This window comes from Lactuca virosa, chromosome 3, assembly GCF_052849685.1.
Source record: "Lactuca virosa cultivar CGN04683 chromosome 3, Lactuca_virosa_CGN04683_v6, whole genome shotgun sequence".
Classification (NCBI taxonomy): domain Eukaryota; kingdom Viridiplantae; phylum Streptophyta; class Magnoliopsida; order Asterales; family Asteraceae; genus Lactuca; species Lactuca virosa.
The window spans coordinates 326,148,387-326,174,693 of record NC_136428.1 but is presented as its reverse complement, the minus strand read 5'-3'; positions in this window follow the sequence as shown (position 1 = coordinate 326,174,693).

Here is a 26,307-nt window from a genome sequence, read left to right as displayed (position 1 = left end):
TGACCAATTCTCGATTGCCTTGATCTTGGAGGGATCCATATGTATGCCTTTCTCACTTACCACGTGGCCAAGGAAATCCACTTCTCTAATCCAGAATTCACACTTAGAGAACTTAGCATAAAGCTTCTCCGCTCTTAGTGTCTCTAGCACTTGGCGTAGATGTAGGCGATGCTCTTCTTCGCTTCGCGAGTAGATCAAGATATCGTCGATGAATACGATTACAAACTTGTCTAGGTAGGGTCGACACACTCTATTCATTAGGTCCATGAATACTGCAGGTGCGTTTGTTAAACCGAAGGACATCACCACAAACTCGTAGTGCCCATAGCGAGTTCTGAATGCAGTTTTGGGAATATCTTCTTCTTGAACTCGTAGCTGATGGTAACCTGACCTTAGGTCGATCTTTGAGAAGAAATTTTCTTCTTGGAGTTGGTCGAAAAGGTCGTCGATTCGGGGTAGAGGATATCGGTTCTTGATGGTGAGTTTGTTTAGTTCCCAATAGTCGATGCACATGCGAAAGGATCTGTCCTTCTTCTTTACAAAAAGGACTGGTGCTCCCCAAGGTGAGAAGCTTGGTCTGATGAACCCTTTGCTCAAAAGCTCGTTCAACTGACTGGACAACTCTTGCATTTCTGTTGGTGCGAGGCGGTATGGAGCTCTGGCTACGGGGGTAGCTCCGGGTATTAAGTCAATTCTGAAATCGACTTGTCGTGCGAGTGGTACACCAGGAAGATCTTCTGGGAACACATCCGGGAAGTTACACACTTCGGGGATGTCTTTGATGTCTTTCACGTCTTGTTTCTTGTCTACTACGTGGGCCAAGAAGGCGTGGTACTCCTTCCGGAGATATTTTTGGGCTTTGATGCATGAGATGATTTGTAAATTCGCACTAGGTTTGTCACCATAGATGAGAAGGGTTTCGTCATTTGGTAGATTGAGGCGAACGACCCTTTCGTAACATAGAATGTCGGCACGGTGAGGAACTAACCAATCCATCCCGACGATTACGTCGAAGCTTTTTATGGTGACCGGCATCAGGTCAATTTTAAATGTATGGTTGTCTAGAGTGAGAGTACACTCTGAGTATATATCGCTAGTGCGTTCTACTTTCCCATTTGCCATTTCTACTACATAAGTATCCTTTAGTGATTGGGGATTTTGTTCAAGTAATTGCTTATATTGGTGGCTCACGAAACTCCTCTCCGCTCCACTATCGAATAGTACGCATGCATAAGAGTTATTGAGGAGAAACATACCGGTAACCACCGCGGGATCCTCAACTGCTTCCCCATGTCCTATTGCCAGGATTCTTCCTACTCCACCAGCATTAGGGGCTTGTGCTTTGGGGCAGTTTCTTTTGAAGTGACCTGCGTCTCCACAGTTGTAGCAGGTTCGGGTTGCCCCCGTACTGGCGACTTGGTTGATTGGTCGAGCCGGCGCTTTACAGAAACGAGCAGTGTGCCCCTTCCTGTCGCAGTTGTTACAGTGCATCTCCCTACAAGTACCATTGTGGTGAAAGTTGCACTTGTTGCACTTGGGTAGGGTTCCAGCATATGGCTTCGGTGGTGCAGTAGTGGCAGCATTAGTGGCAGCATGGACAGCAACAGTTTGTTGCTTCTTAGCGGGGTCCTGTGCTGGTTGGCTCTTCTTTTTGTTCCAGAACTTCCTTTTGTTGTTTCCCCCTTTTGATTGATCAGTGGTGGTGGTTGTAGTATTATGACCGGCTCGGTGGTCAACAAGTTGTTGTGCCAGCTCCCTGGCACTGTCAAAAGTAGTTGGCCTTGAAGCCAGGACACTACTTTGCACTTGGGGAGACAGTCCCCAAAGGTATCGCTCCACCTTTTTCTCCTCCGGAGTAACCATTGTTGGGCAGAGGAGAGCCAATTCATTGAATCGGGTGGTGTAGGTTTCAAGGTCGGAGCCCGTCATCCTGAGGTTCCAAAGTTCTTGTTCCAGCTTTTGAATCTCACCTCTCGGGCAGTACTCCTTCATCATCAAGGTTTTTAGTTCTGCCCAGGTTATGGAGCTAGCCACTTCGAGAGTAAGTGAATTAATCCGGCAGTTCCACCAAGTAAGGGCCCGGCCGGTGAAAGTGAAGGCTGCGAACTTAACTTTGCTCGCTTCGGGGCAAGAGCACACCTGAAAGACTACTTCGGTCTTTTCAAACCATTGCATTAAAGTGATGACTCCCCCGCTCCCATTGAAGTTGTCGGGTTTGCCATTGGTGAAGTCTTTGTAGGTGCACTCTCTTGTGCGCACCCATCTGTCGCCCTGGTTAGAGGGTGTAACACCTGGTCCAGATCCACCATTTCCATTAGAGACAATTTGGGACACAGCTGCCGCAACTGCTGCTGCTATTGCAACTTGGAGTATTGCTGGATCAAATTATGGAAGTGGCGGCAGAGGTGTTGGTGATGGTGGTGGAGGTGTCGGTGATGGTGATGGTGGTGGAGGTGTCGGTGATGGTGATGGTGGTGGAGGTGTTGGTAGTGGTGGTGGAAGTGTCGGTGATGGTGGTGGAGGTGTTGGTAGTGGTGGTGGAAGTGTCGGTGATGGTGGTGGAGGTGTTGGTAGTGGTGGTGGAGGTGGTGCTGCACTGCTAGATGGTCTAGCCTCCTTCCTTGGCGTCATGGTTCTGTCATAAGTTGTAAACCAATGTACTTTTAGTACAAGTGTATTTATAGGAAGAGAAATCTTTTATACATAAAGTATATTATTACGTTGTTTTCCGATATGTTTACGATACATACGATTTTATACTTTTAATTGACCCAATACCTTGGGCTATGAGGTAAAATGAAAGTCTAAAATATTTTATTTGAGTTTCCTTGTTTCCAAGTATATGACCATTTGTAAGAGTTTCCCATATGCTAATTTATTCGGGACATAATTAATATATTTATTATAGTAACACAAAATACTCCTATAGTATTTGTAAATATTTAGTTTTGAGTTCTTAAAGTATCCTTTGTAGTGTGATATTAGGTTGTTAGATTTGTTGCCCATCCTGACCATCCCCCGGTATATGCAAGTCAATTCTCGGACAGATATAGTTGATCATGCTATATCCTTCCCAGAATTAATCCACATATACTAAGGCATACTCAAAATGTTCAACTCTTCTTCTTTTGCTTTATGTTTTCTCTAGTCATGATATCATGCGAGCATGTAATGTATGTATGTATACTTTAATCAAGAAAATCATTTATTTTCTAAAAGTATATTTATTTGAAAAATGCACAAATCAGAGACTATTAGTCCCAATTGTGTTTATAGTTTGTATATCTTATGTGGTTTGATATACTTAATTCACTATAAACTGTGCTCTGATACCAATCTGTCACACCCCCAAACCAAGGATGGCGGAAACGTCCAGGGGTGGAGGACTTCATGTATAGTATCATAACAACAATTGTAATAGTAATTCAAGCAAACACAACCAACATATATATAATTGAAAAAGTTACATCATTGTATGAATTACATGTTTACGAATCAATTACAATATGTTGACAAAATATGAAATAGTAGACGCCTTAGCGTCCCATCCTCAAAAGCACTTGGTTACCTGTTTACTGATTTCCTGAGGATACAAGTTGTTTGAAAAAGTGTCAACACAAAGGTTGGTGAGTTCATAAGCTTTTGTTTGGTATTATTAAAAGCCTTTCGTTTGTAAAAGTAGTATTTGTTTGTAGAAAATGCAATATTTTCCTTAAAATGTATATATGTAGTCTTAAATTCAAAGACCGAAATGTATAAGTAACTTTTCTTACTTATAATAAATAATGTAAGTTTAAATCGACATAAACTCGTTTAATTTTTAATGAAGTTCCCGTAAATTCCAATATTTATTAATACTTTGTGTGAGTTTATCATAACCATGCTATGACCAAGGTTGCCTAAAACGACGTTCTTCGGACGTCGGAAATGTTATGACATTTGTCACCCCAGACCTATCGGTCTAACTGTTGCATGCAGTTTAGGTGTGGGTTTGTCAAACCCAATATAGATCTATACACAAGTATCACGCTCTCCCTCGAGGAGACTCTGGTTATAATACAGGACTTATTTGTAAATTGAATCGAATGTCTCACAGAAGTCATTAACGAATTTACGTGTAGTGTAATGAAAACTTGGTACCGTATGGCCGTACCTTGCTTAATGAAAATCATATTTGTATAAATGTACCCGTTTTAAATGTATGTGTTATGTAATGTATCATAAACTATACCTATTATAGTTTATCAACCAAGGGTAGTACGTAGTAATGTATGCAAACTATATTCAAAATAGTTTATTAAATGTTTGAATATATCGGTTATACTTTGATTATAATCACTTGTTATTCTTTATATTCAATATGTCCAAATCCATTTGTAAACTGATGTGTGTCTATATATTAAGACAAAATGACATATATTGAAATAACATATAATCACATAAAGATATACACCTTGCTCAACATGTTACAAGGTGAAATGAATTTGACAGCAGCTTTTTGTTGAATACAGTTTCTGTTGCTGTTCTTAGAAAATTTATAGAAAAATTATCAAAGCTCCAAATCCAAATACACAAATTCTGAGAGTTTGGAATATGAGTCTAGTTTGTTCGTAAATTTTATCATGATTTTTAGTGATCTCTAACAGAGGTGAAAATGTTCATAATCACAGACTGGTCCGGGTTTGCCTCTGAAATGATAGGCAGTTTTGTAAAAATCACCATAAATTGTAGAAAAATCATATGGAGAGGTGCAAGTAGTCATTTTAAAGCTACGATTTTGAACTACGTGCACCTGGAACAGTTTTGAAAAATAAAATATTTAAGTTGACCAAAACAGTCTGTGATCGAAGTCCATCTTTTCTGATGTAATCTGTTAAAAAAAGTTTAATTGTGTTCTTGATGATTTTACTTGTATTCCCCCCTTAAACTTAAGAAAAACATGTAAATGTAGGGGTATGAACTCACCCTATGTGGTTTCAGTAGATGAAAGTGAGAGAGATGAAGTGTTCAACCCAAGAACACTAAGAAGATGTCTTGATGATTCGAGAATCTAACATCGAATAAGATGGAATTTGTGTAAGATATCAATGATTTGAGTAGAATGGAGTGTAATAATTATATGAATGATGAAGATACTTACTAATTGAAGAAAGAAATCCCTGAAGAAAGCCTTGAAGTTCTTGAAGTTGAGAGAAAAGATGAGAGAATTTTGGAGAGTGTCCTTTGGTTGCTAAGTGTAGAATGAAAGAACTTTATGGAGAATGAGGAGAGAGGATCAATCCTCCAGCTCTTAGAACGTGGGAAGAGCTAGAGATTGGGTGTAAAGGTCCACTAAGGTGACAAGGAGTAGTGGGAAAGAGTGGCTAATCATAGAGTGAGGTGGTGGTGGTTTGTTTTTGCCATAAATTAAGGAAAAGCAAATATTCCCTCAATAATTAGTTCAACCACTAATTCTTTTAATATATTTTTATAAAAACCCTGGAGATTTATATATTTTGGGGGCTTAGTTTATAAAATAAAGTTTTGGGTGAAAATCCCACGTTAAAATAATGAAAAACGGAGTTAAAACGAAGTCGTAGTCGAAAAACCAGTAAAAAGGGGCTGTCTGCGAGACCTCTCGGATGGGGGCCGAGACTTCGGACCCTCGCATGCGAGGCTGCTGTCTGATGGCTTCGGATTCGGTCTCCTGAGAGGCTTCAGCTTCGGTCCTGATGAGAGGCTTCGGATCCGAGGCCTCGGATGAGAGGCTTCGGTCCTGAAGTTTCCGTTTTGGGTCCTTAAGGCTATTTTACCCGTTTTTACCCCGTTTCAAGTGGTTTTTGACCCGGTTAAGGGTCGGGATGACCCGAATGATTCCAAAAAGTTATGGGAACTTTTAAGAGAGATTTGGGAGAGATTTCAAATAGAAAGAGATAGAGTGAAAACGATTTAGAGAGGTTTCGTTTGTGATTAATTTGAGTGTCCGGCTTCATAACGCAAGGTTCGTAAACCCCGTTAAACCGTGTTTTAGTGTCGTACACACTCCCGATGAGTGTGCAATAATGTTTTATCGTTTTGGTTCGTTGTTTAGCACTGTTAAGGCTAAGGAAAATCAAACACATGAACTTTCCAAATGATGATTTCTCATTAAAATAGCGAATTGTATAGTGATTACATAACGTAAACCCTAACATACAAGGGTTATTGGAGTTGACCGGTTTGACTTGTTGACTTTGTTTGACTTTGACTTGACCGAAATTTGACGGTTGTCACAGAATCACAAACCCACCAGGGGCTGGACACACCTGCTTCCATAAAGGTTCACCGATCAACATCTGCCTAACCAATCTAAAGGCAGCAGTCCGGGCAGCAACTGTCAAAACCTTCAATGATTGACGCTCAACTTGAGAATTCCCAATTCTGCCCCACTTGGGGTTCTAACTACCACCCACTAGTTTGAAACCAACTTACAACTCAAACTGGCTCAACCAGGTATGATCATTCCTGACCATGGAATGAATAACATACGCGAAATGGTCCTCCCGATACAGGTCAATCGAGACCCATGAGAAACCTGAATTTCAGATGGAGACTTCTGGCATGCAGAATGGCATATAACGACCCTCAATAGCCCAAAATAGCAGAAAGTCAACCCGGGATATAACTTACCCAATCCAGCAAAATTCCAACACAATACAATTCCCGATACAACCCCGAAGAACACAGGAGGTGACACACTCTCAAAAGCATTCGAAGAAATCCTGACTTCCTCCTCCTGAGTTACCCTGACCAACCTGAGGGCACGTAGGAAAACTTCCCTTCGATCCCAGGAGACACGAACTAATCCCTGCTTGCAATCTCAATGACAATTCGGCACCCGGCCTACCCGAGTATATGGTACCTAACTTGCCTCGCAAGATACTCATGCCACATCTCACCAGCGCTGAAATACTGCCGCCAACTATTGCGATCAACTGACCCCGAGCTGGAGATACAACCTGACCATGGGGTCACAAGCCCGCTCGCTCCTTCAAACCCGAAAAACCAAAAGGGTACAACCCTTGCTATGGATGATGAGGTTCCAATACATCAATCAACCATTCTACTTCCAGCTGCAAAACTCAACCGATCGAAATCATCGCTCCCTTCCTGAGTCCCGCGACTCGCATTCCCGGCCTCGATCAAAACCCTAGAAGCCTCAAACCAAAACTCCCTAGGTCTGCACCAAACAACCAAAACAGATAACACCACTGGGCTTACACCAAATACCAGGACCATCCTTATGTTGGAGCGGCCACAACCGAAAGGTTGGCAGGAATAGAAACACTGCCGCGAATCATGGTATCCAACCATGCTAACTCCTCTGACCAGCCCTTAGAATCCCAAAAACTTTCCTTGATTCGAGTATGGATCTTGTGCTTTCAGTAGTACGGGCCCAATACTACCTTCCACACCTATCCATACTTTCCTCAAGAATCATTTCGGGTCCTCTAAGTCCTAGTCATAAAAAATACTCCTGAAACCTGCTCAACCGCGAAACAGCCGCACTAACATACTCCCTAGGCTATCCTAGGATACCACATTCTTCTGCCATCATCTGCTGAAAAACTCCTCACAATGTCAGTTAGCCACCGTATGAACACAATCACATGCGACAAAGCTCAGACAATCCTTCGAGTAACAGACTCATCCCTATAACGGTTGGAATCCAACGAGAGCTGCATAATAGGGTCAACTCCGTCACTCTGAGATTATCCAACCTTTTTCACATGTGACTTGACATATTCACTTAATGGCTAACCCACATCACTAATGAGTTCTACAAAGCACAAGGCAAGCAGCATTCGTGCAGAGGAGCCGAATAACGCTAAAAGACAATAAAATAAGGCAGATCCTCTTCCGAAACTCCCGATCTCCCAGTCTCAACATCTCGGGTGCATCTTCGTACTGCTTTCACTCTTCCAAGAGTGGCTAATCATTCCTCGTGCTAAACCGTTATACACTGCGCCCACTCTGAGAAAGCTATTGCCTCTCATCCAACAACGCGACTAGCCCACAGACCCTACACGACTCACCATAATACTAATTGCTACACGACCCTCCATTGGCTCCAGATGACTATCGCATGAATACAATCACATACCCCACAGTTTAAACAATCTTCGGCTAAAAGATTCAATCCCACAACGGTTGGACTCAGACGAGAGTTGCGCATTAGGACCAAGCCTCTCAGCCTAAGATCCTTTAAACCGTAAAACATTTGACTTAGCGTATCCACTTAATAGCCAGTTCACACGCGAAAGATTCACAGATCATCCAAACAAGAGAACTCTATAGGAACTAAGGCATCATATAATCAGGCATTTCTACTATGCAATTCCTGAAGATGCCTAGCCTATCACTAGCATGTTTTTCTAACATAACATATCATAACATAATCTTAAATAACTGTCTGGTAATTTGGGGTCTACTTACTGGCTCCGGCTGATCGTACACATCGTATCCTCCTTTTCTAATTTGAAAACCATTTGAAAATCTTTTCCTTAGTTTGAGACTGGATTCACACGATTGTTCCTCCAATTCACTCAAACCAAGGCTCTGATACCAACTTGTAACATCCATAAAAATTTGTAAAAATTTATAACTTTTCGAACATCCAAAAACCATTATTTATTACAAAAAGTTTTCAAAATAGTTTCATATCAGAGTATCCCAGAATCAAAATCAAAAAATATGAGGAGGTGCACGATCAAGCCTTCACCTTTCCGCGATCATCCGAAGTACCTAAAACAAAATCAACAACTGTAAGCCCGAAGCTTAGTGAGTTCTCGTAAAATACCAACGCCATAAAAACCAAACAATATCATAACAAACAGCATGCATAGAGAGTCTACAATATGACTGGACCGCCCTCACCGGGGCTTCAGTCTATCTAGCCCACTCTCATAACCTTAAACATGTCTGGTCTGCCCTACCGGGCCTTCATCCTATCTGGACCGTTCTCCGAACCTTCAGCATGTCTGGTTCGCCCAATCGGGCCTTCAGCCTGTCTGGACCGTTCTCTGGGCCTTCGGCCTAACTGGTACGCCTCATTGGGCCTTCAGTCTATCCGGGCCGTCCTGGGTCTGTTGGCCCAGAGCACAAAGCATGACCACCTCAACCCACCCGCAAACACACAATCAACACATATACATCAAACGCTAGCTAGCATGTACAAACAGTCATACAGATCTAATAGATCACTAATCATAGCATCATCCTATATACCAGAATATCGATCTAACAGATCACTAACATAGCATCATCCTACAACCAGGATACAGATCTAACTGATCACTAAACATAGCATCATCCTATGACCAGGATACAATCCAAAAAGGGTCGGCCTTGGTGCCTTAGACCCTGTTGATATAGTGAGAAGAATTCACCTCACAAGCAGCACTAACTGATAAGTTCCAACTCTCCAATCTCAGCTCCGATCTCGACTGCCTACAACCACCATGTGACTCACTTTATTAAAATCTTAAATTACCAAAATACCCTCAGAAGTCAAACTTGGTCAGCCCCGATAAAGTCAAAGTCAACAGTAAAGGTCAACAGTCCATGTTGACCCAACTCGTCGAGTGCAGCTAGTAACTCGTCGAGTTCCTTCAGAACTCAGAAAACCGGTAAAAACCCCAACTAACTCGTCGAGTCATCTCATCAACTCGCCGAGTTTATTCGGAATTCAGAAAGAGGGAAAACCCGACTCAACTCGTCGAGTTGGCTAAGCAACTCATCGAGTTCCTTCAGCCTTTACATATTCAGCCCTTTCCAGTCGAATCCAAAGCCCCAAACTACAGATCTAGTCCCTTAGGACTGAAATACCATGTAAAGGTGCTAACTTTACGTGCATGCATGGCCTCAAGAGGCTAAAGCACTTAAAACTAGGATTAATAAGAGGTTTGCGGCATGGAGGATGGCCAAAGCTTGATAAAGCTTGAGTCTTTAGGCCTAAGGAGCCTACAGGTGTCCAGATCTGAAGTTACAACTTCGAATCATGCTCATCTTCCAAAAATGAATCATGCTCATCTTCCAAAAATGGACCCAAAATGTGCTAAAAACACACTAAACTTCCATAGGAGAAGATCTAAGAAGTTAGAGGTCAAGGTAAAGACTTTTAACCTCGAAATTGTTGCCAAAACAGAGTAGATGTCGGATTTACTGCTTCTCCCTTTACTCCAACCTCTTCAAGCTCCAAGTTCCTTTACAACCACACCAAAATCACTCTCCAAGGCTCTCACACACACTCAAGAAGGTATAAGTCTTGAACTAGGGTTTCTCTGGACTATAAGGACGATGAGAAAGGCCACAGATGAGCCATAAGTTCTTTATATAGGGTGCCAAATCCTGAAAATTAGGGTTTCATATTCTGTCGTCAACTCGTCTAGTAGGGGCCTTCCAACTCGTCGAGTAGGTCATGAAGAATACGCATTGTGACAACGCGAAAATTTTTGACTTGTAAAGTCCAACCACTTAACTCAACTGAGTGTCAGACTCATTTCTGCTATCATTTAGCCTCGTTTAGAGTCCGTTTAAAGGTTCAAAGCTAAGTACATTCAAGCCTCGAGTATAGGAATGGATCGCGTACAATTCTGGCACCAAAATCGAGCCTTACACTCCAACATCAGGAGTGTAAGGCAGCACACTGGGTGTGCGGCTGCACACCCCTCTCCTGGCAACACACTATCGTGTATAAGGTTGGGACTTAGCCTTCATTCATCCCTTTTCACACTCCTAAGCCTAGAACTCGATTTCTCTCTCAACTATCATCCGATTTTCAGCCTAGATCTTCAAGAATGTAAGTGTTCTTCCCTTGATTTAGTAACATCCTTTGATTTCATCCATTGGAAAACATATTTTGGCTAGATCTTCAAATCTTTAACCATTTCACCAAGAACACACACTTGTTCTTGGTGATTTTGAGCCTTCTCGAGCCTCCGGATCGTAAGTACCCTTTCCCTATGCTTGAATCTTGTTTAGAACACTAGTTTAAGTCCTTGAAAATGCCCAGAACTCAAGAACATATGGTGTGTGCGGCCGCACACCCAGGTGTGGCCGTACACCCCTCAAAACACCCTCAAACACCCCTAAAGGCTTCTACATTGTAAGTACCATTCCCTAAGCTTGTTACTTACTAGATATGATCCTTAGAAAACATCCAAACCATGATCATCAAGGAGTGTGCGGCCGCACACCCCTTTGTTTAGTGCTTAAGGGCCTCCAAAGTGCCTTTCTAGCTTCAACACTTGATGAGCATTAGTCCTACAAGCCTCCCTACCCTTGGAAAATGTCTTTGTGCACTCATTACCATGCGTGTGCGGCCGCACACTCCCTGGCCGCACACCCATGGCCGCACACTCCTCAATATGGCCATACACTCCCCTTAGGTGAATCACATGTGATTCCAACACTTGGACAAAGTGTTTCCTAGTCCCTTAAGGTGTTTCCTTGCATGCAGCTGGTAACAGTTATTCAGGTAACAGATATTCATTCGAGGATATCCATTCCAAATTCATAAAGTTTATTAGGTATAGACTCTTTTATGAATTGTTTCTAGAACCCTGTGGAAGTCAGGACCCGATACACTCAGAACTAGGATAACCTTGTTTTTTCAGCTTTCGGCTTGTGTTCACTGCTTTAGACTTATTCCATCTCATCTTTGTATTCTTTTAGCAAAAATGCCTCCTCGCAGATCAAACAGACGCACTACTCCGATAACTCCAACTCCACCGCCGCAATTCGATCCTGCTGATCTCCAAGCAGCGATATCCTCCGCAGTGGCAACTGCTCTAGCTCACTTCGGTGAAAGTGGTACCCTCGGATCTGGTAGCGGTACCCACTTAACCAACCCCGAAGTTTCTCACAAACACCCAAGGGAGTGTTCGTACAAAGACTTCATGAACTGCAAACCCAATTCCTTTGATGGAAATGGTGGAGTCATCACTCTGATGCGATGGTTCGAGAAAACAGATTCGGTCTTCGAAATCTGTTCGTGCCCTGAAGGAAGCAAAGTGAATTTTGCTGCATGCATCTTCTCTGACAGATCCCTAACATGGTCGAACAGCCATGTTAAGTCATTGACCCTATTAGTGGCTAACTCAATAGGTTGGGAGAACCTAAAAGAGTTAATGTTGGAAGAATACTGCCCGTTGGGCGAAGTTCAAAAGCTGGAACAAGAACTATGGGAGCTCGCGATGGTCAGCTCAGACATAGTGTCCTACACTGACAGGTTTAGCGACCTAGCAGCTCTATGCCCCGGGATGGTTACCCCGGAGAGCAAGAAGATAGAAAGATACATTTGGGGTCTATCTGCCCCGATCCAAGGAGATGTGCTATCTTCTAACCCAGCCACATTCGATAGTGCTAAACGCCTGGCTCAGCGACTCATCGACCACGGAGTCCGCCATGGTGTGGAAGTCCCCGTTCCCGAGCAGTCGACGGAAGAGGACTATAAACAGAAGTCAGGGAACAAGAAGAATAAGAAGCGAAAAACACAGGAACCCCTGCAGGAGGAACAAACGAGTACTATGTACACCGCCACAACACCTGCTACTCCAGCACCTGCCAGTCGATATGCTGGAACCTCCCAAAGTGTGGAAAGTGCAACTATCACCACACAGGATTATGCCGGGAAATGCAGTGTCTGAACTGCCACAGAAAGGGACACACAGTCCGTTTCTGCAGGGCACCGGCTCAACCGATCTCCCAAGTCCCCGGAGTTGAAGAAAACCAAGCCTGCTATGGCTGTGGTGAGACAGGACACTACCAGGAGGACTGCCCGATAACAAAGAACTCAGGAGCGGATGGACGAATTCTGATGATCACCGCAGGAGAATCGACCTCGGAGTCGCCAGCGAGCAGCGGTACGTTTTCGATTTAGTAATTACTTTGAAAATTAATCTATATTTATATAAGATTAAAACTTGGGGATAACACTTAAAAGTAATTATAATAACTTACTTATTAAAATAAGTCACAGTATTCAAAAAGAACTAAGAGATCCGTTCTGAGAAGCTATGATGGCTTAGTATGTACATTAAGGGTTGTGCATAGCTAAGATTTTGCAGACTTGGAGTGAGTGATTCCGCCTTAATTCATGTTCCTTGTTTGGTTGTGGATTTGAGGCAGAGTTACTCAGTCGACCGTCCAACTCATCTTAAATATTCATAACTTGTATATGTCAGGCGATCATAGTGGTACCAAGGAGGATCGTAATTTAAGTATCGATACTAGATAACAAAGCACTTTCGTGGTATGTACGCGCACATCGCGGTACGATATGTAGAAGTGTTAACAACAAGAGGAAAACAGAAAGCACTAGAACACTTACAAAGAGTACATTTTCGAGCACACTAGGGAAGTACGTCATCGTATAACAAACGTTTCTTTCAAATCGGCCAAAACTTTGTTCAGTAAAGAGTCTGTTACTATCATTCGTCATGAGTTGGTGTGGTCCTCACCATACTAAGTTCATATGTTTCTATCGCCTCGACCATCAAGTTCGCGGAACCTTCGTCATTCGTAACGATAGTTCGACCTAAACCTCAGTTTTGTCTTTCGTATTCTAAACCCCTAAGTACTCGTGCGAAGAGTACTTTATCCTCCGAAACCTTGTCGTCGTATGTTCCACAGACCTTTCCGAAATACCACTCGTCCAACAGACCAAGTTCGAGCACAGAGGCTAAGGACGAATACAGCCCACCTATCACTATTTAGTGTATACACGAGGGTGGTATATGATTATGATTACGCAGATCTAGTATGTGTGTTTCCACTCTATCTCCTGTTCCTTGTTTGGTTGTGGACCTGGGGCAGAATCGCACATCCGACCGTCTAACTAATCCTAATTATATACGACTTGTATACATGAGGTAATGATAGATGGACCAAGTATGAATCCTATCATGAACAGTAGGGCATAGTTTCCAAGTCTACGAGTGGGTATTCTGTCAATTACAGGAGCACAGCCCCAGTAGTAATGCTAAGAAAGCTAATTTCAGGACGAAATTCCATCGAACGGGGGGATGATGTGACAACCCGAAAATTTTTGACTTGTAAAGTCCAACCATTCAACTCAACTGAGTGTCAGACTCATTTCTGCTATCATTTAGCCTCGTTTAGAGTCTGTAAAGGTTCAAAGCTAAGTACATTCAAGCCTCGAGTATAGGAATGGATCGCGTATAATTCTGGCACCAAAATCGAGCCTTACACTCCAACATCAGGAGTGTACGGCCGCATACTAGGTGTGCGGCCGCACACCCCTCTCCTAGTAGCACACTCTCGTGTATAATGTTGGGACTTAACCTTCATTCATCCCTTTTCACACTCCTAAGCCTAGAACTCGATTTCTCTCTCAACTATCATCCGATTTTCAGCCTAGATCTTCAAGAATGTAAGTGTTCTTCCCTTGATTTGTTGTTAATCCTTTTAAACTAGTAACATCCTTTGATTTCATCCATTGGAAATCATATTTTGGCTAGATCTTCAAATCTTCAACCATTTCACCAAGAACACCAAGAACACACACGTGTTCTTGGTGATTTTGAGCCTTCTCGAGCCTCCGGATCGTAAGTACCCTTTCCCTATGCTTGAATCTTGTTTAGAACACTAGTTTAAGTCCTTGAAAATGCCCAAAACTCAAGAACATATGGTGTGTTCTGCCGCACACCCAGGTGTGGCCGTACACCCCTCAAAACACCCTCAAAACACCCCTAAAGGCCTCTATAGTGTAAGTACCATTCCCTAAGCTTGTTACTTACTAGATATGATCCTTAGAAAACGTCCAAACCATGATCATCAAGGAGTGTGCGGCCGCACACACTCCATGTGGCCGTACACCCCTTTGTTTAGTGCTTAAGGGCCTCCAAAGTGCATTTCTAGCTTCAACACTTGATGAGCATTAGTCCTACAAGCCTCCCTACCCTTGGAAAATGTTTTTGTGCACTCATTACCATGAGTGTGCGGCCACACACTCCCTGGCCGCACACTCCTCAATGTGGCCGTACACTCCCCTTAGGTGAATCACATGTGATTCCAACACTTGGACAAAGTGTTTCCTAGTCCCTTAAGGTGTTTCCTTGCATTTGGTTGCTTCTAAACACTATATTTATGTCAATATATGCCATTATATGTCATTTAGGACTCGTTAAGTCTCGGGACTTCATTCGTGGAACTTCTCATCATTACGCGCATATTCGTTTGAATCACCCACATAAGGTGAGTTCATACCCCGTAATCAATCTTTTAAACTATTTTAAATACTTTTTAAGGAGGAATACAAGTTGAACACAATGATAATTGTGTAATTGTTTGTGGTAAACATTTTTAAAAGACTGCTTATGTCATTTATAGGTGATCAAAACATTTCAAAAACTCTTTTAAAGTTATGTTGCTTTATAGTATAACAAAACTCCGTTTTTAAAGTACAAGCATAACTTAGTAGAAAAATGAGTCTTTTCAACAACAGTTCAAGTAAATTACTAGTAAACTATAAGGGGTATAGTTTAGAGGTTCAGTTCATACTAAAATACTATAACGAGAAGATACTAAGATACTATAACGAGGACATACTAAGATACTATAACGAGAAGATACTAAGATACTATAACAAAACAAACTTACTAAGATGCTATAACTACAATGTGAGATACTACTTCATGGCACAGCACACATAGCTGTTGCATGTTTTGTACCAGAGTCTCCTGGAGGGAGAGCGTGAATTTGTGTATAGATCTATACGGGATTGACCATCCTACACCTTGCTGCTAGCTACAGTGGGACCTACAGGTCTACGGGTGACGAATGTCATATCATTTCGATGTCTCGAACGTCATGTCATACTAGTCAAATCAAGCATGGTAACAATAATATCACATTTTACCTTAACTAAACTAATAAGTTAAAGGTAAACAGTACTGCAGGATGTCAGTTCATAAGACAACTGAGTACTTATATTTTCCTAATACTTTCATTTTGTGACAGTTCCACTTGAAAGTTAATACAAACTATTTTCGAGTCAAGATAGTTATAAACTAGGGAAAACTTACATTTTACAATCGACACACATAACAGTCGAGTCTAGTACATTCAGTAGAAGGGGGCCTATAATGCTAACTTTATGATTCTTTAGTGTATGCATTCAAGGATATATATTAATCGGATCTGACAGGTAGTAGGATGTGTGTTTTCCGCTTCATTTCCTGTTCCTTGTTTGGTTGTGGGCTTAGAGCAGGTTCACCCAACCTACTATTTATCCGATCTTAGATATATATATATATATGTTTCCGTATACACTAACTAATCATAAGGGGTACCAGGTATGGGCCAGGTCATAGGACACTAATTCAATGCACCGTTTTCTAGTACACAAACATAATTTTCAAACAAGAACTTTTGGTATACAAAACTAGAAACTTACCAGTAAAGGGTTTAATCCATTTTATTAAACCAGTATAACTTAAAGGACCTTAGGTGGTTAATTCTATAATACCTTAGTTTATACACCAGGGTTATATATAATTAATATCCGCTAGGTAGTTGGATGTGTGCTTTCTGCCTCATTTCCTGTTCCTTGTTTGGTTGTGGGCTTATGGCAGATTCACACAATTAACTATCTATTCGATATTAGATTATATATAGCCAGTATAAACTAAGTGATTATAGAAGGAATTACTATGGTTACCATTTTTATTATAAGAAATAAGGGTTTTCTTAAAGAATCTTTTCATCAAATATAAAGGAACTATCACAGTTAACTCCGTGAGTACCAGGTGAATACGCCAGGTTTATATACAACGAAGATCTAACAAACAATGGGATGTGTGTCTTCCGCCTTATTTCCTGTTCCTTGTTTGGTTGTGGGCTTAGGGCAGATACACACAACCGATTGTTTGTTTACTCTGAGTTTTATATAACTTGTATCCATTTAATACTCATGGAAAGGACTGTAGGGTCATTTTTACTTATCTTTCATCAAAGCATGAAATATAGGATTTCCTGGAGGAACAGGCAAACTTTTCTAAACAGAACTCACTACAACTTACTATAACTTTCTACAACTTTCTTACTACTTACTACATCACTTAAATCTTATGAACTCACCAGCTTAAACGCTGATCTACGATTTCAAAATAACTTGTATTCTCAGGAGACCAGTAGACAGGTACGCGCTCTGGGAATTCAGAATATGGAGCCGTATAGCTTCATGTCTTTTTGTTATTTGGTATGTATTCTATATCGTGTGAATCACATACTTTGTAAACACTTTCTTTCAAATGAAATGGTTGTTTATTACTTCGCTTACTATGATGCATGTCTTGTGATACTAAACATGACGTCCTCCACCCTAGAACGTTTCCGCCGTTCTAGTTTTGGGGTGTGACACGCATCCCTTATTAATTCAACATGACGAGTTGGTGCCTCCCAACTCGTCGATTTGCCCTGAAAATATACATAAAATCCTTAAATCCACTCCTGAAGATTGGGATGTTACAAGGTCTGATCTTTTTACATGTCTACATGTGAATAACATCACCCTTCCTAGTTCTGAAAGAATATTTGTCATCCTCTTTCTGAAGTCTTCCTCATTCTGAAATAATATTGCTTTACCAAAATTCTGAAAGAATTTATATGTTCAAATAACATGTATTAGGTAAATCAAATAAATTATATTACTCTATGTGAAAAATAAAAAATTATAATGTCTGAAACCATTGACTAGACATATGGACTTATGAATCAACTTTCTAGTTACAAAATTTAACTCATAAACATGCCATCTTAGTTGCTACTATTCAAATTGATGGTCAATTAGGTGAATATATTTAACAAGAAACATAAAAAGTCAGGTTTTAAACTGAAATGGAATAAGACTTCGCCTTTATATCACCGGAACTCTTCCAGATGTAAATTCTTATACCCAAATCTCATATATCAGTCCCTTAAACTAATTGGAAAGGCAACATACCTGGAGAAAATTAAATTTGAAGGAGCAACATACATTGAAGGAGTAGAAGACATCGATATGAGGGAAACGAGATTTCAATAATGAATCAGATTGACAATTTGACATCCGCAATTTGTGACTTTGCTTGATTTATTGATGAATTTATGCTTGATTGGAGTTAACGTATCTTCAAACATAAATGGAAGACGCTCTGCCATAAACAAAATCAGAATGGTTAGGATAATTAAACTGGAAATCGGGAAGATGAAGGTTAATCACAATAGTCGGAGCGATGGAAGCAGGCTTGACTGAGAGTGTCTGATCGCACACACAACAAATGGGTAGAGGTCTCATTTGACCAACACCATCATCGTCATTGCAAGGGGCAGCTTCGACCCCCATCTCTTCTTCAATCGCAGGAGGCACAAAAAGTTAGTCGATTGAATCTAGATCTTAAACCTTAGTAACATACACACCAGATTCTTCCAAATGAACCTAGTTGGCTTCTTCAACATGACTTTGTGACTGTCTGAATCATATGGGTTTGTGATTTTGTGGGTTAAAGGTGAAGATGCAATGTAGCGATCGTAAAGCAATGAAGCAGGAATTGTACGACTGAGTGGTGGGAGGTGGGTTTTAATAGGGTAATTTAGAAACCGATTGCTAAAAATAAGGGATTTCAATTCTTAAATTAGCTATTAATTAACATATATATATGTAATATTACAAATATAACCTTTTCGATTTAGTTAATGATTTATTGTTTGCTAAATTTTGATTGGTCCTTACAACCACACAATAGTTATCAATCCACATTTGAACCAAGCTCTCTCTCTATATATATATATATATATATATATATATATATATATATATATATATATATATATATATATATATATATATATATATATATATATATAAACATCCATAAGATCATATTTCTCATAATTATTTTTTAAACGTTTTATAATCATTTTAAATCATTATTTTAATTCATTGACTATTATACCCTTATAAAACTATGTTTAAAATATCATATATATATATATATATATATATATATATATATATATATATATATATATATATATATATATATATATTGTTGTAAATAATTGGTGGTGTTGTAAATAATTGGTGGATGACATAATAATTAATGCATGGTACATTTGTCAACATTTCTAACTAGTTACAATTATATGTTAGTAAAATTTGTAGTATAAATACCCCTCCATTGTAAAGAGTAGGATACACCAAAAGTTATAAGAGATATAACTTTCATATTCTCTCTAAATATTCTTTCTTCTCAATTAAAGTTCTTATCAAAGTTTACTAGTTTGGTTTGATTTATAGTTACATTAATTACGCTTAATTAATAACACGTTATCAGCACAAATGCTCTAATCAAGGTTATTAAACAAGTGGAAAATCACATCTATCTTAATCAAGGTATGTATTACTTATTAAAAACACTATTAATTATAAAAACCTCAATCATATTAAAATAATAATAATACTAATGAATTAATGAAACTTATATATTATGGACATTATGGACTACTAACAATTTTTATTTCTTATACTAACATTTCTTTATGTATTCTAATTTTTATACTAACATTTACATTATGCAACTAATTTTTATTTATGCAAACTAACATTTACATTATGCAACTAACTTTTATTTATGCATACTAACATTTATATTATGCGACTAACTTTTATTTGTGCATACTAACATTTAAATTATATTTATTTATACATGTCAATGTTTATTTATATTTTAGATACTCTTCATAATTTTATTTAAATATTTACTAATATTTATTTATGTTTCTAATTAGTAAAGTTATGTATTAGTTATAAGTCTTATTATATGATTTATAAAATACATATACATATATACACAACGGGAATATATATGCAACGGTTATAAACAGCAAAAACAACGGCTATATTTTTTTACCATAAATAAACATCTTTACCCTGCTTATTTTACCCACAACAAATATTTCTCTCTTCTATCAAATAAATCAAGCCTCAAGAAATCAAGCCTCAAGATGATTCATCCTTTTGTGATAATCATGACTATAATAGTCATGTTACTTTTCATCCCAATCCTTAACATCGAAGATAATATGGAATTTCATCTACTTTTAGGCTTGTATGCAATGTTAGCTTTACCGCTTCTTTTTTGTGTAATATTTATTGAAATAAATGGATTTTAATTTTTATTTTTATTTTGTTTAAAATTTATAGTTACATTATGTCCAACATTGCAAAGCTCGAGTTTGCAGCACTTGAAGTTAGTGGGAAAAACTATGTGCCATTGATGATAGATGTAAAAATGCATCTTGAATCCATGGGAATCTCAAATACTATATATGAATTTAATAACTGCTTGGCACAAGACAAAGCAAAAGCACAAGTTTTCCTTCGTAAGCATATTGATGAAATGTTGAGATTTGAATATCTTGATGTTACTGATCCAAGTATTCTTTGGAATCTTTTGAAAGAAAGATTTGATCATCAAAAGGAAGTTATACTTCCAAATGCTAGAGAGGAATGGAGAACACTAAGGTTTCAAGACTTCAAGAAAGTAAATGAATACAACTCAGCTTTGTTCAGAATATGTTCACAACTCAAGTATTGTGGGTAAGAGGTTACTGATGAAGATATGTTGGAGAAAACTTACTCAATATTTCATGCAACAAACATTACCTTGATGCAACAATATTCGATGCAAAAGTTCACAAGATATTCTGAACTGAATGCATGTCTGCTCGTTGCAGAGCAAAACAATGAACTCTTGATGAAAAACCATGAATCTCGTCCAACGGGATCAGTAGCACTTCTTGAAGCAAATGCTACAAATATTGATGGTCATCGAAACAATACACGTGGACGAGGGCGAGGTCGTGGCTATTTTATTCGAAACCAAAGCCATAATCAGAACCATAATTCTGGTCGTGGACAAGGTAATAATCATGGTCGTGTCCAGAAAAGAAATAATTACCAATATTCACAAAGAAACAATGTCCACACACAAGATAAGGCCAAAGTGGCAATGCATGACACTGGGACATCACAAAAATCTGATGGTTCATGTTATAGATGTGGTAGCACAGGCCATTGGTCAAGGACCTGTCGCACACCTGCACATCTTTGTCAACTTTATCAAGAGTCCATTAAAGGAAAAGGAAAATAAGCAAACCTCATTGATAATGTTGAATTCACTCCGCTAAATGTTGCTGATTTCTGTAATGACATGGAAGACATAAACTAAATAAAAAAAATCTATTATTGTTCTAGTAAAACTGTTTTTCCTTCGTTTGTTTTTCATGTAATGTCTTTGTATAGCAGATAGTGGTAGTACACATACTATCCTGAAATCAAAGAAATATTTTTCAGAATTAGTACCAACAAAAACAGTCATACATACAATATCAAGTCCTGCAGACTTGATAGAGGGAACCGGGAAAGCCCATTTTATATTACCAAATGGTACAAGCTTTTGTATAGAAAATGCCTTATTTTCTCCAAAGTCTAATAGAAACTTATTAAGTTTCAATGACATATATTTCAAAGGTTATGACACAAAAACTGTGACCATTGAAAATAAGAAATATATGTATATTATAGACAAAAACCATGTGCTTGAAAAACTACCAACACTTGATTCTGGTCTGCATTATACATATATACATATGATTGAATCAAATATGGTAGTAGAAGGAAAACATTGTGATCCTGGGACATTCAGTTTATGGCATGATAGGTTGGGCCACCCAGGATTAACAATGATGCGAAGGATAATTGAGAATACACATGGGCATCCATTGAAGGACCAAAAGTTCCCTCAATCCAATAGCATAAAACCATGTACATCTTGTTCCCTTGGAAAGTTAATTATAAAACACTCTCCAATGAAAGTTGAAAGGAAGTCACCTAGATTTCTAGAAAGAATTCAAGGTGATATATGTGGACCGATTCACCCACCATCTGGACCATTTAGATACTTTATGGTCTTAATAGATGCATCCAGCAAATGGTCTCATGTTTGCCTATTATCAACTCGTAATATGGCATTTGCAAAGTTTCTTGCCCAAATTATTAAATAAGGGCACATTTACCTGATTATACTATCAAAAGAGTGAGACTTGATAATGCTGGTGAATTTACTTCACAATCATTTAATGACTATTGTATGTCTGTAGGAATTGTTGTTGAGCATCCAGTTGCTCATGTACACACACAAAATGGTTTAGCTGAATCATTGATTAAACGTCTCCAGCTAATAGCTAGACCATTGATAATGAGGACCAAACTTCATGTTTCTGTTTGGGGCCATGCAATCTTACATGATGGATCATTGATACGCATGAGAACAAGTTCATATCATGTATATTCTCCACTACAACTTGCTTTCGGTCAAGAGCCAAATATATCCCATTTGAGAATTTTTGGGTGTGCAGTATATGTCCCTATTGCACCACCTCAACGGACAAAAATGGGTCCTCAAAGAAGGTTGGGAATATATGTTGGTTATGAGTCAGTCTCTATTATAGGATATCTTGAACCATTAACAGGTGATGTTTTCACAGCACGCCTAGCAGATTGTCAATTTGATGAGGCAAATTTCCCATCATTAGGTGGAGAAAAGAAGATTCTGGAAAAGGATGTGTCATGGCATGAGCCTACTTTATCATATCTTGACCCTCGCATAAAGCAATGTGACATGGAAGTTCAAAAGATAATGCATTTCCAAGAAATGGCAAATCAATTACCTGATGCATTTACTGACACAAAAAGGGTGACTAAATCATATATACCAGCTGTCAATGTTCCAGCTCGAATTGACATTCCACATGGACAATCTGATGATAAAGTCACTCAAGAGTCTAAAACACGCCTGAAACGTGGAAGGCCATTTGGTTCTAAGGATAAGAACCCACGAAAAAGAAGAGGAGCAGAAAATGCACTAGATCACGATGAAAGTGTTCCTGGAGAAACACGAATTATTCAAATTCCCCCAGGAAAGGAGGATGATGCATTTAATTATGGTCAGACAAATAGAATATGTGACCAAAATGAAACTGACAATATAGGTGCAATATTTTCTTATTCAGTTGTATGTGATATTATGAATGATGATCGCGAACCACAATCTGTCATTGAATGTCAAAGAAGAAATGATTGGGCTAAATGGAAGGAAGCTATGCAAGTTGAATTAAATTCTCTTAACAAGAGAAAGGTTTTTGGGAACATTATCCTCACACCTGAAGTTGTGAAACCATTAGGATATAGATAGATCTTCGTACGAAAAAGAAATGAGAAAGACGAAATTGTAAGATACAAGGTCAGGCTTGTTGCTCAAGGTTTCTTTCAAAGACCTAGAATTAATTATGAAGAAACTTATTCACCGGTAATGGATGCAACCACTTTCAGATATTTAACCAGCTTGGCAGTATCTAAAAATTTAGAGATGCGTCTTATGGATGTTGTTACAGCTTACTTGTATGGATCACTTGATAGTGATATCTATATGAAAATCCCTGAAGGATTTAAAATGCCTGAAGCGTTAAGTGCAAAACCCAAAGAAATGTATTCTATAAAATTACAAAGATCTTTGTATGGGTTAAAGCAATCTGGGCGCATGTGGTACAATCGTTTAAGCGATTATTTGACAAGTAAAGGTTATAAAAATAACACTATTTGTCCATGTGTATTTATTAAGAAAACAACATCTGGATATGTGATCATAGCAGTCTATGTTGATGATCTGAACATCATTGGAACGAATAAAGAAATCCTTGAAGTGATTGAACTTTTAAAGAAAGAATTTGAAATGAAAGATCTTGGAAAAACCAAATATTGTCTTGGTTTACAGATTGAGCATATGTCTAATGGAATACTTGTGCATCAATCAAATTACACAGAAAGAGTCTTGAAACGTTTCAATATGGAAAATGCAAATCCTTTAAGCACTCCAATGGTTGTTAGATCATTAAATATTGACAAGGATCCATTCCGTCCATGCGAAGAAAATGAAGAAGTCCTTGGTTCAGAAGTACCATATCTAAATGCAATTGGAGCTCTTATGTATCTTACCAATTGTACTAGACCTGACATTTCTTTCGCTGTAAACTTGCTAGCAAGATTTAGTTCAGCCCCAACAAAAAGACATTGAAATGGAATCAAACATATTTTTCGATACCTTCGAGGAACTAGTGATTTAGGGTTATTTTACCCTAACAATTCAAAACAAGGCTTGATTGGTTATGCAGATGCAGGTTATTTGTCTGATCCTCATAAAGCTAGATCTCAAACTGGATATGTATTCATGAATGGAGGTACTGCAATTTCCTGGCGTTCTCAAAAGAAAACACTTGTTGCCACATCCTCAAATCATGCTGAAGTAATTGCACTAAATGAAGCTAGTAGAGAATGTACATGGTTAAGATCGATGACACAACTAGTTTTAACTTCATGTGGACTTGAAAAGGATATATGTCCAACTTTAATTTATGAAGATAACTCAGCATGTGTCACTCAAATGAAAGAGGGATATATCAAGAGCGACAGGACAAAACATATACCTCCAAAGTTTTTTTAGTACACTCAAGAGCTTATAAAGAACCATCAAGTTGAAATCAAATATGTTCAATCCAGTACCAATGCAGCAGACCTTTTACGAAGGCACTTCCTACTGCAATCTTCAGGAAACATGTCCATGGCATCGGAATGCGACATGTGCATAGAATATAATGTGGCGGGTGTCTAAATAAGGGGGATTCAACTATACACTGCACTCTTTTCCCTTCGCTAAAGTTTTTTTCTCACTAGGTTTTCTTTAGCAAGGTTTTTAATGAGGCAGTACGTCAAAGTTGAACGCTAAAATGATGTCATCCAAGGGGGAGTGTTGTAAATAATTGGTGATGTTGTAAATAATTGGTGGATGATATAATAATTGGTGCATGGTACATTTGTCAACATTTCTAACTAGTTACAATTATATGTTAGTAAAATTTGTAGTATAAATACCCCTCCATTGTAAAGAGTGGGATACACCAAAAGTTATAAGAGATATAACTTTCATATTCTCTCTAAATATTCTTTCTTCTCAATTAAAGTTTTTATCAAAGTTTACTAGTTTGGTTTGATTTATAGTTACATTAATTACACTTAATTCATAACATATATATATATATATATATATATATATATATATATATATATATATATATATATATATATATATATATATATATACTCTTAAATTATCAAAATATCATATTTACCGAAATTACCATTTTATGACTTAATATAAACAAAAATGTCTTAATCCATTAAGCCCTTATTTTATATGTTTGTTAGTAAAACAATTTAAATGTCTATCTTTATCATTAGAAAAATAAATATTAAAGAGGAAAAATGATAATAGTAAAAGTAATTATTAATCTATTAGTCTATTAGGTTACAACCTGTGGAAACCACGGGTAAAAGATTTATAAAATTTTATTAAGTTAAGAGTAAATTACACGAATGGTCCCTAAGGTTTGAGGTAATTTGCACGTTTGGTCCTTAACTTATTTTATGAACTCGGAAGGTCACTACTATTTGTTTTTGTTGCGTGTCTAGTCTCTGTCTTACCTAAAAAAACTATTTTGCCATTGATTTTTTAATTTATTTAAATAAACATACCCCAACCCCACTTTCACCTCACCTTATATCATCTTACTTACCCTATCTTATTTAAATAAATTAAAAAATCAAAGGCAAAATAGTTTTTTAGGTAAGACAGGGACCAAGCGTGCAACTAAAACAAATTATAGGGACCTTCCGAGTTAAAAAAATAAGTTAAGGACCATACATGCAAATTACCCCAAACCATAGGGACCATTCGTGTAATTCACTCTTAAGTTAATAACTTATAAGTTTTGGTTGGACTTTTATATTGATTTTTTAAAACTTAAAATTAATACATATATATTAACTAGTTTAATACATGTCCGGTGGCCGGGTTGACCGATGTAAAAATGACCATTATATCCTTGACAATTTTTCTTTTGTCCAATCAGCTTTAAACGAAGTTTTTCTGCCCGTCCGGTTGCCGGGTCGACCGATGTAAAAATGACCATTATACCCTTGACAATTTTTCTTTTGTCCAATCAGCTTTAAACGAAGTTTTCTGCCAACTTCAAATGACCGCTTTGACTTTACTTTCTTTTCTTCACGAAGATCCTATTATACAAAATACAATTTTCTTTTGAAATATGGCTCCTAATCCGTGAGAACTCATGAAATAAAACATTTACTTGCTATCACTTTTATGGTAA